Below are 18,259 nucleotides of genomic sequence, written 5' to 3'. Positions count from 1 at the left end.
GTACGTACAATGTGGAACAGATTTTGCAAATTTAGCTTTCTGTAGAGTGCTTTTTCTAGCATGTTTCCACTCATGCTGGTGGCAAAACCCTAATTGCTAGGTGGTACCCACATGCAGCGGATTAGCTCCAACAACACTTCTGTGAGTGCATCTACTCTTGCAGGCTCTCGGACCTCTAGCCTCCAGAGCTGTGAGAAATAAACCCTCACTGTGTAAGCACCGCTCTGTGGCATTTTATTACAGCAGCCTGAGCAGACGATGTTAGTACACCTCAGCAGTAATAGGTCAAAAAGAGTCACCTTTGTGGTCCAATTTGGATTTCTACTTGTGTATTTTCCAGACTATATGTGTGTATTTCTGTGCATCCCATATGCCCACAGATCTTCCTGGCCAATGCTGGGATATCGTATTTGAGTAGAGCCTTATTATTATTTCTGAATTTTTGCTTTTTAAATTGTGTAAGTTCACTTTCAGCCAATTCCCTCACAGTAGTAATTTTGGGGAAGAGACATTAATCAAATTTTCTTGACAAATCAACTCATTTATTGATTAATTCCTCTTCTTTTTCTCTTAAAGCTGTTGTCTCTAAATGCTCTTATTACTCCGTCTGGCCCAGCTTGCCTGTAGCACTGACGAGGGGCTGGGGAGGAACTGAAATGTTATAGTCCAGCTTTCACAATGATGTTTTCTCACTTGTCACACAGCTAAGGAAAACAAGGAAATCACACACATGGCTTAGAGCAGGACTTCTCCTTGTGGCACGACCAACACTTTGCGCTGGATGATTCTCTTGTTGTGGGACGTCCTGTGCACTGTAGAGTGTTCAGCAGCACCCCTGGCCTCCACCACTGGATGCCCAGAACAACCCCCTCCCCATCATGAAAATAAAAAATGTCTCCAGACATTGTCACATATTCTCTGTGAGGACAAATCTACCCTCACTGGTTTGGAACCAGTACCTTTCAATGAAAAAAATGACACTCAGGAAGGAGATTTTCATATGTAGTTACTTGAATAACTGGGTATTAAATCATACACAAAATAATTTATTATTAATAGTAACTGCAATAACAGCTCACCTATTTCGAGCACTTCTTATGCGTAACATCGTGGTAAATTCTGCACATGCATAATCTAATTTTACCCTTAAAACAACATCAAATGCCTTTTTGAGCCTTGTATAAATCTAGGCAAGATGTACAAACAGACTGAGCCTTGAAATTCTGCTGCCTTAAAGGCTACACAAGGGACCCGGTGACACCACCTAATAAATTTTCCTCATCTATTCAGCATCAATTGATCTATTTATTTTTTCAATATTTTCTATTAAAATGGGTAGTCATTAAAAGATACCTATCTTAAATTTCTTCTTTGAAATAAATCCTGCCACTTTATTTTATTTTTCTGTGTTCTCATCAGTGGTGGGCAATACATTTAATTGATTTTCTTTTCTGTGTTCTACAGCGATCACAGCAAATTGTGTATTTAAATGTATTCCTGCTATTTAAACTGTCATCTTGGGAAGTAAACTAACAATGGAGTTTGCCTTCGGCCTTCGGGAATTATTAATAGAACAATACTACTTGGCTGCACAGATTTTCTTCCCCACTGATGAAAATGGATTTTTAGTATGCAGTGCAGGGTTTTCAAAAGAAAGAAATAAACAATGAATATAATTGCTATATATACGACTCATTTTATACACTTGATTTTCACATAGTACAGAAGAAGATTTTTATTTTAGTGAAAACAATCACATTTCTCTAAGATAATTCCTGGTCATGTTATCAGAAAATTTGTGAGCGACTTGTCCAGCTGAGAGAGTGGGAATTCATAACTCACTGTCAAGGCACCATTCATTGGGAGAGGCTGAAATTAAAATTGTGTCTAAAGACAGATTGACATTCAAGGCCAAGTTTCTACCATCTCCTACAATCGATGCTAGCATTTAACCGGACAGTCTCATCTGGACAATGTGAAAAATTATTTCATATCCTGAACTCCAATGATTAATAAGTATTTTATTCCTCACAATAAATCACAGACTTATTGAAAATAAATGAACAGCCTTTTTACTATGTCCAAAGTACATCAATAAAGAATCTTATATGTAAAAGAAAAAGTGGGTCCCAAGGTATAAATGTTGAAGAAAGTACTAGAATTATCTTCTCCATTGAAATCACTGGGCTTCATTGTGCTGTTATAGTCACACATCATCAGAACCTATTTCTAATGTGCTCCCTTTCTCTGGCTCCTTGATCTCTGTCTACAAAGAAAGAAAACATTTGAAGAAACAATGAAAACTGTAAGCCATGGGTTCCTAGATCATTTCAACTGCTGTACACGAACCAGTGGAGCACCTGGCAGGTGTAGGTCTTACATGTTCCGAGGAAGAGGAAGGAGTGCCTCAGACACACCTCTGCTTTGAGTTTGACAGACACCAGTAGAGTTGCTTCATTTCATCACAAATGAGGGGCTCGAGAATGTGACAAGCAAAGGAACAGAACTTCACAAGAGCTTACAGAAAAGTTTCTAAAACACACGGTCATCCTTCTGGACAAATACAATTTGAAGTGTTGATTGATCAAGAATTCTATATTAAATAGAAAAAGTAATACTGAATAGTTTACAATGTATCTCATGCTGATGCACAGGACATTTTGATAGCTCGCTGTATGTCAGACAGCCTGCTAAGCTCTCAGACATAGATCGTTCCATAAGCTAGTCCTAGTGTTTCATCCCTCACTCATTCTTCATAAATACCTAAAATACTGGGGTTTGGGGCTGTTGTAGAAAATAAAATAGATAATATAAAAGAAAAAAACCTGGTCATCATTAAATACATTGAAAAGATAATGGAAAGCTGGTTTCACCAAAGTTCTGAGCAAATAATTATCACATATTTATTTAACCAAAAATATTTTCCTAAGACTTTCACGTACTATTTACTGTGGCCGTCACTGGGTTTAGAAGGATAAAGAAGTCAGGCTAGTTCATCCCTGCTCTTGTGGCTTATCTCTCCTAGATCGCAAAGACCAAACTAAGCATGCAAACAAACAAGTGAACTGCAGGACCACCGTGTAACACTGATGTAGGATAGTGATGGCACTAAATCGACTGTGACATTATCACCAGTGTCCTGAAAGGCAAAGCACATACAGTAGAGTTTCCAGAATAGCCTCTCAGAAGAGCTAGCAACTGAACTGAAACTTGATCAGTGATGAGAAGCCAAGCACGTGAACAGCTAGAGAAAGAACATTCCAGACAGGAGGAACACAAATTGCAAAGCAGAAAATTGCTAAGAATTTTGAGAAGCTGATAATAAACCAGTGTGTCTACATTCGAGTAATTCAGGATCCTTGAAAATTCTGTTCTCAACGCACTGAAGACCATGGAAAAACATACAGAACAGTCACACTTTTCCTTCAGAAAGCTCATACCACCTCTTGTGTAAAAAATGGATTGTAAGAATCAGAGTTTTAGCAGGTGCATCGTTTGGCCGTTATTTCATGTAGTGCAGGTAAGGGATGAGAGTGAGTAAGCCTAGCATTCACAGAGATTTGCAGAGAAATGGATTTATTTGGAATTATAACTGATAGGAATGACCGAGGGAACTTAGTCGTCAGGGGCCTCTGTCAATTTTCAGAAATACTTGTTTTATTAAATGAGTTTTCTTGAGTCACTCACCGTTTGCCTGGTTTCGTGTGCCTATTAACATGGAGAAACACGTTGATAAGTTGATTGGGTTTTAGCAAGAGCAACATGAGGTCCTAGTGCTATGAGTTAGGGAGTTGAAGCTGCTTGGTGCTTACGTGTGAACAGAACTAAGTGTACAGTCCACTTCAACAATAGCACAGGCCTGGAAGTATCTACAGAGATACACAAGAGTGTTATGCATGCCATTCTTTCTACATTCTGACCACATAAAGAAAAGGGCAATTTTGCTCACAGAGGTGATATTTCATAGAATGAAAAATTTAACTGTGGTCTTAAAAATTGAAAATAGTTTTTCCAAATAGAGAGAAGGAAATATTGCAAAGAACAGATAGCACTTAAAAAGGCATCATGATGCTGAATGAAGTCAGACAGAAAAAGTCAAGAACCGTATGACTTCACTCATGTGGGATATAAAACTGAAAGCAACAAAGGAACAGGACAAGCAAAGTCATAGACACAGACAATAGGATGATGTTTACAAGAGGAAAAGGGGGAGAAGGGTGGTAGCTGAGGGTAAAGAGGGTCAAATACATGGTGATGGAAGGAGAACTGACTGGGTGGTGAACACACAATGTGATATATAAATGTTGTATTCTAGAACTGTACATCTGAAACCTATGTAATTTTATTAACCAAGGTCACTCTAATAAATTTAATACAATTTTAAAAATAGCGTGAAGATATGATAGACTGTGGTATATTGGGGAGTGCAAGGAAATGTGGGTAACTAGATTATATGGTCAATAAGGGAAGGTAGTAGGATAGAGTTTAAGAGTTGGTTGAGCATAGGTTACAAAGGTCCCCACATTTCATGCCAGATTTTGGATTCAATGGGAAAGGATCATATTTGGATGTTTTTAGATAGTAGAGTAAAATAATTGAATCCATATTTCAAGAAGATAACACCCAGGACAAAATTGTGAATTAGCACAGGTTGCTATACTGCTTCTTTTCCCAAAAGCAACCATGGAGAAGCTATAAAAGTTCAAGGAAAACATGGTCTGAGCAACACAACACACACACACACACACACACACACACACACACACGCACACACACACACACACAGACTCACACAGGAATATGCTTGGGACCACAAGGCATGACATAAACTGCTGTGTGATGGATTGAAGGGAAGAGACTTTCCTGATGGACTACCTTCCCCAGTACTACGCAGCTAAGGCTCCCCCAAGTCTTTCCATTGCTTGAGAGCTTATTTCTTTTAAGCGCTGAATAATATTCTATTGCCTATTCATCCATCACTTCCTGAAGGACGTCTTGGCTGCTTCCATGTTTTGGTGATTATGAATAAAGACTGGCAGGTGTTTGTGTGGACACAAGTTTACAACTCTTTTGGTGAATATCAAGGAACACAACTGCTGGATTGTATGGTAAGGGCCTGTTTAGTTTTTGTAAGAAATTGCTAAACTGTCTTCCAAAGTGGCTGCACAATTTTGAGTTCCCACCAAAGATGAAGGAGGGTTCTGTCACTCCACATCCTCGTGAGCATGTGGTGTCGTCAGTGTCCTCGACTTTGGTCAGTCTACTAACTGAAGCAGCCTTGCATATCTAGATAAATGCCACTTGGTTATGGCATATAATTCATATAACCGTTGGGTTCGCTTTGATAATATTTAGTTGTGGATTTTTACATCTACGTTCATGAGAGATATTGGTTTGTAGTTTTCTCTTCTTATAACATCTTTGATTTTTGTATGAGGGTCATGCTGACAATGACTTTGAAGTGTTCCCTCTGCTTCTGTCCTCTGACAGAGACTGCAGAGAATCGGAATATTATTTTCCTTAAATGTTTCATATAATTCACCAGGGAACCCCTATGTACTTGGCACTTTCTGTTTTGGATTGTTATTAATTATGGGTTCAATTTCTTTAAAATATATTTAATCTATTTTATATCTATTTTATTATAGATTTAATAGATAGGACTTTTCAGATTATCTATTTCTTCTTTGTGCGAGTTCTGGTAGATTGTGTCTTTCAAATAATTGGTCCATTTCCTCCAGGTTGTTAAATTTGTGGGTAGAGATGTTCATAGAATTCCTTTAATATCCTTTTCGTGTCCATGACATTTATAGTGATTTATGGTATTAGTAATTTGTGTCCTCTCCTTTTCTTTCTTGGTAAAACTGATTAGATCCTTATCGATTTTATTGCATTTTCCAAGAAACAGCTTTTGTTTTCATTGATTGTCTGTATTGGTTTCCTGTTTCAATTTCCTTGATTTCAGCTCTGATTTTTATTATTTACTTTCTTCTACTTACTTTGGATTTAATCTGCTCTTCTTTTTCCAGCTTCCTAAGTGGGAACTTAGATTATTGATTTTATATCTTTCTTCTTTTTTAATATATGCATTCAATGCTACAAAGTTCCCTCTAATCATTTCTTTCACTACCTCCCACAACACACCTTATCAGAAAAAAATTTGAAAGTTGTGTTGTAAATACCATTTAGTTAAAAATATTTTAAATTTTTTCTTGAGATTTCTTCTTTGACCCATGTATTGTTTAGAAGTGTGTTGTTTAATCTCCACATATTTAGGGGTTTTCCAGGTATCTTTCTGTTATTGATCTCTAGTTTAATTGCTTTGTGGTCTGACAGCAGATATTGTGTGATTTCTATGAAAAGATGCTCAACATCACTAATCATTAGAGAACGGCAAATAAAAACCACAATGAGATATCACCTCATTTCTGTCAGAATGGCCATCATCAATAAATCGACTGAGTGTTGGCGAGGATGTGGAGAAAAGGGAACCCTTGTGCACTGTTGGTGGGATTAAAAATTGGTGTAGCCACTATGGAAAACAGTATGGAGGGTCCTCAAAAAATTAAAAATATAACTACCTTATGACCCAGGAATTCCACTCCTCAGTATTTACCCAAAGAAATCCAAAATATGAATTCGAAAAACCATATGCACCACTATGTTTATTACAGCGCTATTCACAATAGCCAAGGTGTGGAAACAACTGAAATGCCCATCAACAGATGATTGGATGACAAAAACAAAACAAAAACCAACTGTGGCACATGTATACAATAGAATATTACTCTGCTATAAAAAAAGAATGAAATCTTACCATTTGCAACAATATAGCTAGATCTAGAGAATATTATGCTAAGTGAAATATTCCAAGAAAGAGAAATACCATATGGAATCTAAAGAACAGAATAAATGAGCAAACAAATCAGAAATAGAGTGATATATACAGAGAACAAACTGATGGTTGCTAGATGGAAGGGTGGTTGGGGGTGGGGGAGAAGGTGAAGGGATTAGCAAGTACAAATTAGTAGTCACAAAATAGTCACGGGGATGTGAAATACGGTTCGGGGAATATAATCAATAATGTTGTAAAGACCATGTAAGGTGCCAGATGGGCACTGGAATTATAACGGGGATCACGTCATAGACTGTGTAGATGCCTGACCACTGCACCGTACACCTGAAGCCGATGTAGAATAACATTGAATTTCAACTATAATTATATATATGGTCATGGGATGTAAAATACAGCAGAGGGAATAGAGTCAATGGTATTGTAATAGCAGAGGGGTAGTAGACTTGGGGGGGTTATCTCTTATGAGAGGTATAAATGCTAATTATGTTGTTTTGTACACCTGAAATTAATATAAAATAATAATAATAATAAAATAAAATAAATAAAATTTCTTTAGGTGTGATTATGTCTCAGAGTGTGGACTGTCTTAGTGAACATTCCGTGTGTGCAGAAGAATGTGAATTCGGCTGTTGTTTGATGAGGTAGTCTATAGATGTCAATTTGATCTAGGTGATTGATGACATTGTTGAGTTCAATTCCAAGTGGATTTTTTGAGGAAAAAATAAGATACATGAATAATTCTTGCCTTTACCCATGTCTAGGTGTCTTTTCTCTTCCTGCTTTGCTGTGGTGGTCCCTAGTCACCACATTGCCATCTTTCTTCCTATTAAATTAACAATATTTACAACACAATCACCAGAGCATTTTTTTTTTTTTTGCATTATTGCAAAGTAAATTTATTTGAAGATAAACTGTTTCATAAAAGGTCAGAGGCCATTTGAGATCTCATCACCAGTGCATTTTTGAGTGAGCATAATGTGAAAAAGTTTTTGTCAATGTCTTTTTGCAAATTAGAGTTTAACATGAAGACAACCCCTTTTACAGTCAAGTCAGTAAGGAAATATTGGGAGGGAGGAAGAAAAAGTGAGGCAATTTTGACAGGGAACTTCTAGTGTGATGTCAGTTGTTATTTAGTTTGTGACTAAAGGTCAACCATACATCATTTTACCCAGCCACTCTTGATCTGAGGACACTCACGTTGGTTCACAGGCATCAGTATTGTTGGCTTCTCACTTTATCACTTTTCCCACAGATAAGTCTCAAGGGGTACTGTCCAGCTGTTGGGAAGAGAGAAGGGGAGCCTGTCTAGCGGATTATGATGTGAACACTGTGGAGTTAGGGGATTCCCAATGGGTAACAACTGCTTGTGTTCTTTAAATAAAAATTAATATTTTACATATCTTGCACAATTTTAATTGGTATTTAATATTATTTATTACTGATTAAAATATAAAACTTCTAACAGATTATTTTTATAATTGATTCAGACATCAATGAAGAAAGATATATAGGAAAGTACCACTCTACACTGAAAATTTTTTATTTAAAGTCATTGAATGCTTTTAAGTAATGTAGTTTAGAGAATTTTGAACTGTTTAGTTATTTTCTAAGATTGCTGGGAGAATTTATGCTAAAACAGGCTTTTTGAGCAGTGATAGTGATATTTCTATTACTTATTGAAATTCGTCTCTCCGTCAAGACTAAGTTTCTTGGGATCAGGAATTTGAATGCAGCATCCTGTTTATCTCTGTTTACTTATTCTTGAACCGAGTAGGTGTTTAATATCCTTTTGTTGAAAGAAAATGGCATCTTGTCATTGGCCACTGTTTCATTTCTGGGGACCTTGCTATAGAGAAAAGTACAGCAGTTGTTTTGAATTAAGATGTTCTGAGAATTTGCTCACTGATTCACCTCTGCCAAGTACGAACTATTGTATAAACCTAAAAGCATCAGTTGCGTACCTACTGTGTATTTAGCATCATTAGATTGGCACACCTACTCGATAACCATGAACAGATGGAGTTAGCTGATATAAAAGAGCATGTGTTTTTCCCTCTCCAACCCCCACCCCCCAGAGTAGAAAAATAGAATTCATCATTTTTTTTCTAACAAGGACATCTTCAGATGTATTAGTCAAACTTGGAGTTCCTCCAAAACTAAAGCTGATGTCTAAATTTAGAACTAATGAGCTCTCTGTATGCACCAAACTGAAAGCACATATTCTCTCTCTTAGCATTAAGGCACTTTTATTCCACATAGATCTACTGCCAACGAGAATATTAATGTTTCTTACTTAGTGTTACTGGCTCACAAAACTCAGTCTTTCCTTAAAGTGCTTGAAAAAAACATGAACATATTCACAGGGAAGAACAACAAGTTTGTAGAGAAAATTGATTTCCAAGAACCATAGAGCTCTCCATCTAAATGGGCCTGTAAGGGTCTTCCAGCCCAGCACTCCTTGACAGCTAGAATTCCCTTCAAAACACTTTCCTGGGTGATGACCCAATCCTGAAACACCTCCCCACCAAGGCACTTTCACCTACCTTTTGCTAGCTATGACCGACAGCCCCCTGGCACAAAACCAAAATCTTTTGACAGTTGCCTCCCCAGTTATTCCAGATTTGTTGCTGGCGACACACAGATCGATATTTTGTTCAGCGTTTTAATGTCTGATGACATCTACCACGTGTTCTCCCTCTCCAGTCGCTCATCCCTCTCCATCCCAGTCTTCTCTTCTCCAGGCTAAAAACGTCACTTCATTTACTTTTTTCATAGGCTCCCATTTCAGGTTGCGCCATCATCCTGGCCAGACTCTTGTTATGGTCCAAATAACACAACTTTCCTAACAAGGACATCAGGATTTTAAAAGAAGTTAGTTGTGGCAGCAGTGTCAACAACAGATTGCTGGGGAAGGTTCTCGAACCCCAACTAATGGTTATGCTGAGAGGAGTGATTTTTAAGTGCAGTTGACGGGAGAGGAGAGAGTAAATCCATGACTATTTTATTTATGGAATCAAAGGAAGTAATGGTCACTTTGATGGACTGAGACCACGGAGACGAAAAACTCAAGGACAGCTGCAAGATTTACTCATACATTAGGAGATTAGTAGAAGGTGATAGCGTTAATTTTACATTAGAATATAAAGGGTAAAGTACATTATCATGTAGGAGGAAATACATGCTACACTAAATATGTTTTCTTAGAAATGTTTACTAAAATTGCTACATAGATGACTTTACAGAGTAAGTAAAATATCTACATGCTGGTCATACATAATGCATGTCATAGCCAGGTCCTCTCACCCGAGCCTAGACCATCATAGGTAGTACTTAAGGAATTTAAGCGTTGAAAACAAAAGGGAATCCTCTTGTACAAACTTTCTGCCCCATTTCACCATCACACTCACCACTATGCAGTCAATCTTCCACATTAAAAAACTGGTATTGCCCTGTGAGGCGTCTTTTTCTTTACTATTCAATCAAATGCCATTTTTTTATTACTCTCTAAAATGTCTATCAAATCTAGATGTTTTCTCCCATCCTAATGCATTAGTTTTGCCACTTGCCATTAGTCTTCTATTTTGTGTTGTTTCACAGCTTCTCACCTGTCGTCCGGACTGTGAGCTCCTGTGCAGCAGACCAACTCCTGGAGCCAGCCTGCATTGTCATGCAGGAGCCCACTGATAAAAGTTCACAAATTCTTTGTCAAACAATTACTAGCTTGAAATGAACCATTGTGGGATTATTTCCATCATGGAAATACACAAACACTATGAATTAGGACTTGCTCTTTTGTTTCTGTTTTTGCTTTTATCAGAATACTACTGTTCTTGCCTTTTCAGCCCACCTGCCACACTGGTATCAGAATTCTCTTCTTACAAAAGCAAAAGTGGTGATGCCACTGTCCAATAAAATGGAGAAGTTATTTCTATAAATGCAAGAACTTGACTGAGATACTGGTGAACAGAGTCTGGTCTCAATATACTTATAAGCCAGTGCATTACAGATTCATATACAGAAAAACACAGTCTCACCTGGGCTTCTTTATAGTTTAAGGTGGGAGCCGCCTCCCATTTTTAATTTAATCTAATTTTATTTTTTAAGGAGGGCACAGCTCACAGCGGCCCATGCAGGGATCGAACCGGCAACCTTGGTGTTATCAGCACCTCGCTCTAACCAACTAAGCTAACCGGCCACCCCTCAGGAGTTGCTCTTCTTGATGAAAAAGCAGGTGGCAGATCCATCTTCAAGGAGGGTGGAAGGTCTTCCGTCAGACAGACCCATTTGGTAGCTCTTCCACTCATGACCAGGAATCTTTTTTTTTTTTTTTAATTAAATTTATTGGGGTGACAATTGTTAGTAAAATTACATAGATTTCAGGTGTACAATTCTGTATTACATCATCTATAAATCCCATTGTGTGTTCATCACCCAGAGTCAGTTCTCCTTCCATCACCATATATTCGATCCCCCTTACCCTCATCTCCCACCCCCCCACCCCCCACCCCTCTTACCCTCTGGCAACCACTAAACTATTGTCTGTGTCTATGATTTTCTGTTTCTCATTTGTTTGTCTTGTTCTTTTGTTGTTTTTGGTTTATATACCACATATCAGTGAAATCACATGGTTCTCTGCTTTTTCTGTCTGACTTGTTTCGCTCAGCATTACTCTCTCAAGATCCATCCATGTTGTCACAAATGTTCCTATATCATCTTTTCTTACTGCCGAATAGTATTCCATTGTGTATATATACCACAACTTCTTTATCCATTCATCTATCGAAGGACATTTTGGTTGTTTCCATGTCTTGGCCACCGTAAACAAAGCTGCAATGAACATTGGAGCACACGTGTCTTTATCTCTAAATGTTTTCAGATTTTTTGGGTAGATACCCAGGAGAGGGATTGCTGGGTCATATGGCAATTCTATTCCTAATTCTTTGAGGAACCTCCACACTGCCTTCCATAACGGCTGCACCAGTCTGCATTCCCACCAACAGTGTATGGGGGTTCCTTTTTCTCCACAGCCTCTCCAACATTTGTTATTATTTGTCTTGTTGATGATAGCCATTCTGACTGGGGTGAGGTGATATCTCATTGTGGTTTTGATTTGCATTTCTCTGATGATTAGTGATGTTGAGCATTTTTTCATATGTCTATTTGCCATTTGTATGTCCTCTTTGGAGAAATGTCTCTTCAAGTCCTCTGCCCATTTTTCAATTGGGTTGTTTGTTTTTTTGTTGTTGAGTTGCATGAGTTCCTTGTATATTCTGGATACTAGCCCCTTATCGGAGGCACTGTTTGCAAAAATCTTCTCCCATTCAGTTGGTGGCCTCTTTATTTTGTCAATGGTTTCTTTTGCTGTGCAGAAGCTTTTAAGTTTCATAGAGTCCCATTCGTTTATTTTAGCTTTTACTTCCATTGCCTTTGGAGTCAAGTTCATAAAATGTTCTCTGAACCCAAGGTCCATAAGTTTAGTACCTATGTTTTCTTCTATGCAGTTTATTGTGTCAGGTCTTATGCTTAAGTCTTTGATCCATTTTGAATTAACTTTGGTACATGGTGACAAATAGCAGTCCAGTTTCATTCTTTTGCACGTGGCTATCCAATTCTCCCAGCACCATTTATTCAAGAGGCTGTCTTTGCTCCATTGTATGTTTTTAGCTTCTTTGTCAAAAATTGTCTGTCCATATTTATGTGGTTTTTATTTCTGGGTTCTCAATTCTATTCCATTGGTCTATGTGTCTGTTTTTCTGCCAATACCATGCTGTTTTGATTATTGTAGCCCTGTAATACAAGCCAAAGTCAGGAAGCGTGATACCTCCATTATTGTTCTTTTTTCTTAAGATGGCTTTGGCTATACGGGGTCTTTTGTGGTTCCAAACAAATCTGATGATTTTTTGTTCTATTTCTTTAAAATATGCCATTGGGATTTTGATGGGGATTGCATTGAATCTGTATATTGCTTTGGGTAATATGGCCATTTTAACTATGTTGATTCTTCCAATCCATGAGCACGGAATGTCTTTCCATTTCTTTGTGTCTTCTTCAATTTCTTTCAAAAAAGTCTTATAGTTTTCAGCATATAGGTCTTTCACATCCTTGGTTAAGTTTATTCCTAGGTATTTTATTCTTTTTGATGCAATTGCAAAAGGAATTGTTTTTTGTATTTCTTTTTCTGAGATTTCATTGTTAGTATATAGGAAGGCAATGGACTTTTGTGCGTTGATTTTGTAGCCGGCAACTTTACTGTATTCGTTGATTGTTTCTAATAGCTTTTTGGTGGAGTCTTTAGGGTTTTCTATATATAGCATCGTGTCATCTGCAAAGAGTGATAATTTAACTTCTTCATTCCCAATTTGGATGCCTTTTATTTCTTTCTCTTGCCTGATTGCTCTGGCAAGGACTTCCAACACTATGTTGAAAAGCAGAGGTGATAGGGGACATCCCTGTCGTGTTCCTGAACGTAGAGCAAAGGGCTTCAGTTTTTCTCCATTAATTATGAGATTAGCAGAGGGCTTGTCATATATGGCCTTTATTATGTTAAGGTATTTTCCTTCTATACCCATTTTATTAAGTGTTTTAATCATAAATGGATGTTGTATCTTGTCAAATGCTTTTTCTGCATCAATTGATATAATCATATGATTTTTGTCCTTTATCTTGTTTATGTGATGTATCACATTGATGGATTTGCAGATGTTGAACCATCCTTGTGCCCCGGGGATGAACCCCACTTGGTCGTGATGAATAATCTTTTTAATGCATTGTTGTATTCGATTTGCTAGAATTTTATTTAGGATTTTTGCATCGGTATTCATTAGAGATATTGGTCTGTAGTTTTCTTTTTTTGTGCTGTCCTTACCAGGTTTTGGTATCAGGGTAATGTTGGCCTCATAAAATGAGTTAGGGAGTACTGTCTCTTCTTCAATTTTTTGGAAGAGTTTGTGCAGAATTGGTATTAGATCCTCTTTGAAGGTTTGGTAGAATTCACTAGTGAAGCCATCTGGTCCCGGACTTTTGCTTTTGGGAAGGTTTTGGATGACTGATTCAATTTCGTTACTGGTGATCGGTCTGTTTAGATTTTCCAGTTCTTCATGGTTCAGCCTTGGAAGGCTATATGTTTCTAAGAACTTGTCCATTTCTTCTAGGTTGTTGAATTTGGTGGCATATAGTCCTTCATAGTATTCTTAGATGATCCTTTGTATTTCTGTGGTGTCCGTGATAACTTCCCCTTTTACGTTTCTGATTTTGTTAATCAGTGTCTTCTCTCTTTTTATCTTAGTAAGTCTAGCCAAGGGTTTGTCAATTTTGTTAATCTTCTCAAAGAACCAGCTCTTTGTCACATTAATTTTTTCTATTGTCTTTTTGTTCTCTATTTCATTTAGTTCTGCTCTAATTTTTATTATTTCCTTTCTTCTGCTGACCTTGGGTTTTACTTGTTCTTCTTTTTCTAGTTCTTTAAGGTGTAACATGAGGTTATTTATTTGGGAGTTTTCTTGTTTCTTGAGATAGGCCTGTAATGAGATAAATTTCCCTCTTAAAACTGCTTTCGCTGCATCCCAAAAATTTTGGTAGGATGTATTTTCATTGTCATTTGTTTCTATGTATCTTTTGATCTCTCCTCTAATTTCTTCTTTGACCCAGTCCTTCTTTAAAAGTATGTTGTTTAATCTCCATGTATTTGTGTTTTTTCCCGCTTTCTTTTTACAGTTGATATCCAATTTCAAAGCCTTGTGATCAGAGAATATGCATGGTATGATTTCAATCTTCTTAAATTTGTTGAGACTGATTTTATGTCCCAATATATGGTCTATCCTTGAGAATGTTCCATGTACACTAGAAAAGAATGTATAGTCTGCTGTTTTAGGATGAAGTGCTCTATAAATGTCAATTATGTCCATTTCATCTAATGTGTCATTTAGGGCTACTATTTCGTTATTTATTTTCTGTTTGGATGATCTATCCATAGCTGTCAATGATGTATTTAAGTCCCCTAGTATAATTGTGTTTTGGTCAATTTCTCCCTTTAGTTCTGTTAGTAGTTGCTTGGTGTATTTCGGTGCTCCCTGATTGGGGGCATAAATATTGATGACTGTTATGTCTTCTTGTTGTACAGTCCCCTTCACCATTATGAAATGTCCATCTTTATCTCTTGTTATCTTTTTCACCTTGAAGTCTGTTTCATCTGATATCATTATGGCTACACCTGATTTTCTCTGGGTACCATTTGCTTGGAGTGTCAATTTCCACCCTTTCACTTTGAGTCTATGCTTGTCCTTGTAGCTGAGATGTGTCTCTTGGAGACAGCATATGGTTGGGTTTAGTTTTTTGATCCAATCGGCTACTCTGTGCCTTTTTATTGGTGAGTTCAGTCCATTTACATTTAGGGTGATTATTGATATGTGAGGATTTCCTGTCATTCTATCTTTAGTTTTCTGGTAAGGCTGTGTCTCCATTGTTTCTTTGCCTTTTTGTTGTTGTCTATTATTTCTGTGTGGTGGTATTCTATGATGTTTCCCTCTGTTTCTTCTTTTATTTCAGTATATATTTCAATTCTGGATTTATTTTGAGTGGTTACCCTTAAGTTTATGTAAAAGAAAGTTTGATATTTAGAGTATTCCATTTTCTTCAGCACGCTTACCTCCTCCATTCCCATATTCCAGTTCAGGCCTTTACTCTCCCCCTTTTTGAGTTTTGGTTGCCACAAATTGTCCCTGTTGATGGTGGTCGAATAGCCTCCTTTAGTATTTCTTGTAGTGCAGGTCGTGTATTAGAAAATTCCCTCAGCTTCTGTATGTCTGGAAAGGTCTTTATTCCTCCTTCATATTTAAAGGATATCTTTGCTGGATATATTATTCTTGGCTCATGATTTCTCTCTTTCAATAGTTTGAATATTTGGTTCCACTCCCTCCTGGCTTGTAGAGTTTCTGCTGAAAAATCTGATGATAATCTAATGGGCTTTCCTTTGTAAGTTACCGTCTTCTTTTCCCTGGCTGCCTTGAGGATTCTTTCTTTGTCATTGATTTTAGACAGCTTCAATACAATGTGCCTTGGAGAAGGCCTGTTGGGATTGAGGTAACTAGGTGTTCTATTTGCTTCTTGGATTCGAGGGTCCAGTTCTGTCCACAAATTTGGGAAGTTCTCATCAACAATTTGTTTGAATATATTCTCTGTTCCCTTCTCTCTTTCTTCTCCTTCTGGTATGCACATTATTCTTGTATTGCTCTTTCTGATGGAGTCAGAAAGTTCTTGTAGAGTTCTTTCATTTCTTTTAAGTCTCAAGTCTCTTTCTTCTTCTATCTGTGTCATTTCCAGGTTTCTATCTTCGATGTCACTGATTCTTTCCTCCATCTGGTCAACTCTACTACCTAAGCTGGTTATTTCATTCTTAATTTCTTCTATTGAGTTCTTAATCTCCAGAAATTCTCTTTGGTTCTTTTTTCAAATTTCAATCTCTTTCGTAAAATGCTCATGCTGTTCTTTGATTGAGTTTCTGAGTTCATTTAACTGCCTATCTGTGTTTTCTTGTATCTCGTTGAGTTTTTTCAGAACTGCAATCTTGAATTCTCTGTCACTTAAGTCACACATTTCTGTATCTTTAAGTGCCTTCTCTGGAGACTTTTCACTTTCTTTCTGAGCTATCTTGTTGCCTTGGTTATTCATGGTGATTACTGGTTTACTATTTCTCTTCCTAGACATTTACAGGAGTGACTTCTGCAACAGGTTGATAGGAAGAGGTCTTTCTTTTGTTTTCCAGTACTTGTTGGTAGAATGTTTTATTATTTCTCCAACTGCAACTTATTTTTCTTCTCCCACACGGTAGTGCTGTTTTCTCTGCACTATTCCTGCTTCTCACACAATGGGGGGATTCCCTGGGAGATGGGCTTCTCCTCTGTTAATAGTTCGTCTAGGTCACAGGGCGCAGTGTCCCGGTGGGTATGCGGAGAGCTTTTGATGTTCCAAAGCTCTTCCAGCTCCTGATTCAGAGCCCGTATGTTTTAGCAGTTCTGTTTACTCCTGCAGGGATCCACCCAGATAGGTGGGGCCAGGGGCGGGGTAAGTTGTGAGAGGTGGCCCAGAGCAATGGTGGCGACCACCACCACAGCCGGTCCTGCTTCCACGGCTCCCTCCCCTTTGCCGGAACTAGTTGGGCTGTGAATTTCTTTCTGCGGCCCACAGTTCTCAAAACAGCAGATTTTCTGTTGTTTTGATCTGACACTGCTACTGTTTCGCTTCTAGCACCGGGCAGGTGGGGGCGGGGCGAGCTCTGGGAGGGGAGGGAGGGGGCGGCTAGTCTCAGTGCCCAAGGCTCCGTTCTCTGCTCGGCAGTGCGGGCTTAAACCACCGTTTTCAGCCTTTTTCCCTCAGTCTTTTCTCCGAGGTCTCTGCCGTGAGCGTTGGGTTCTGCCGTGTTATGTGCTGCCCCCTCAGCCCTGTGGGCCACAAGCGGAGCCCTAGCAGTCCGAGCTCTTCCCTCTCCCGCAGCTGCAGTAGCTCCGGGAAGCAGCGAGCTCGGCGCACTGAGCTGGGTCTGCGTCCTGCGCCCGCGCGGCTCCGTTTCCGCACTTCTCCCTTTCCTCCTCCCTCCACTCGCGCGAATCTCCCACCTGTAGGTGATTTCAGTCGGTAGTGGGCCTCTTCGTCTTGCCTGTCTGCTGTGCAGGGGGTCCTTTGTGGAGTTTTTGTTGTTTGATTCGTTGTAAATTCCAGGGGAGTTTTACAGAGGCTCACCTCACGCCGCCATTTTTCCGGCTCCACCAGGAATCTTGATGAAATGTTTCCATGTGTCCTGTGTCTTATGAATCAGTTAACACATCGTAAGGTTGACATATGGAGAAGATGGAGACTCTCAGTGAGGACAGTTCTCTCACCCATGTATTCTCCAAAGCCAACTTGCTTTCCCACATGGCACATCCTGGTTACACACAGAATCTCTGATTTAGGGGAGGTGAAGACGTCTCTGGCAAACGGGTTGCTCAAAACCACAAAGCAATACTGAGTTTTCCGACTTGCAAAGCTAATTCTCATGTTTCTGCGATGAACACGTGGGTCCTGTTGAACACTCATCCTGTCGTCCAGGCGCCTACACACAGTAGAAAATTCAGTCTCCAGAACATCTCTGTGTAGCCAGAGATGGCTATTTGAACTCTGCTAGTTTTCACTATTGGCCCAACATAAATTGTACTTATAAGTGTATCATTTAGTAACAATTGATATTATAATTTAATCTTGTGCACCCAAAATGTCTTTCTATGACCTCCTCCCAGGCCATCTAACTAATTTTTCTTTGTGCTGTAGTAGAGGTTCGTTTTTGGACTTTCTCTTATAGCTTATGATTCTATTAGCTATTATATTCTGGCTCATACAGTTTTACACATTTCACTTTTTTAAAAACTCTGC

At 38.5% G+C, this 18,259-nt stretch overlaps 1 pseudogene; it reads right to left on the bottom strand.

Moving 5' to 3' along the window:
- The window catches only part of LOC109433960 (eukaryotic translation initiation factor 2A-like), a 53,001-nt pseudogene extending 35,075 nt beyond the window's left edge, over positions 1 to 17,926 (bottom strand).
- Between the last annotated feature and the right edge of the window lie 333 nt (positions 17,927 to 18,259).

The sequence above is a fragment of the Rhinolophus sinicus genome, chromosome 1 (assembly GCF_057876585.1).
Source record: "Rhinolophus sinicus isolate RSI-liver-muscle chromosome 1, RSI-T2T, whole genome shotgun sequence".
Lineage (NCBI taxonomy): Eukaryota > Metazoa > Chordata > Mammalia > Chiroptera > Rhinolophidae > Rhinolophus > Rhinolophus sinicus.
This window is presented reverse-complemented; position numbering and strand designations above follow the sequence as displayed.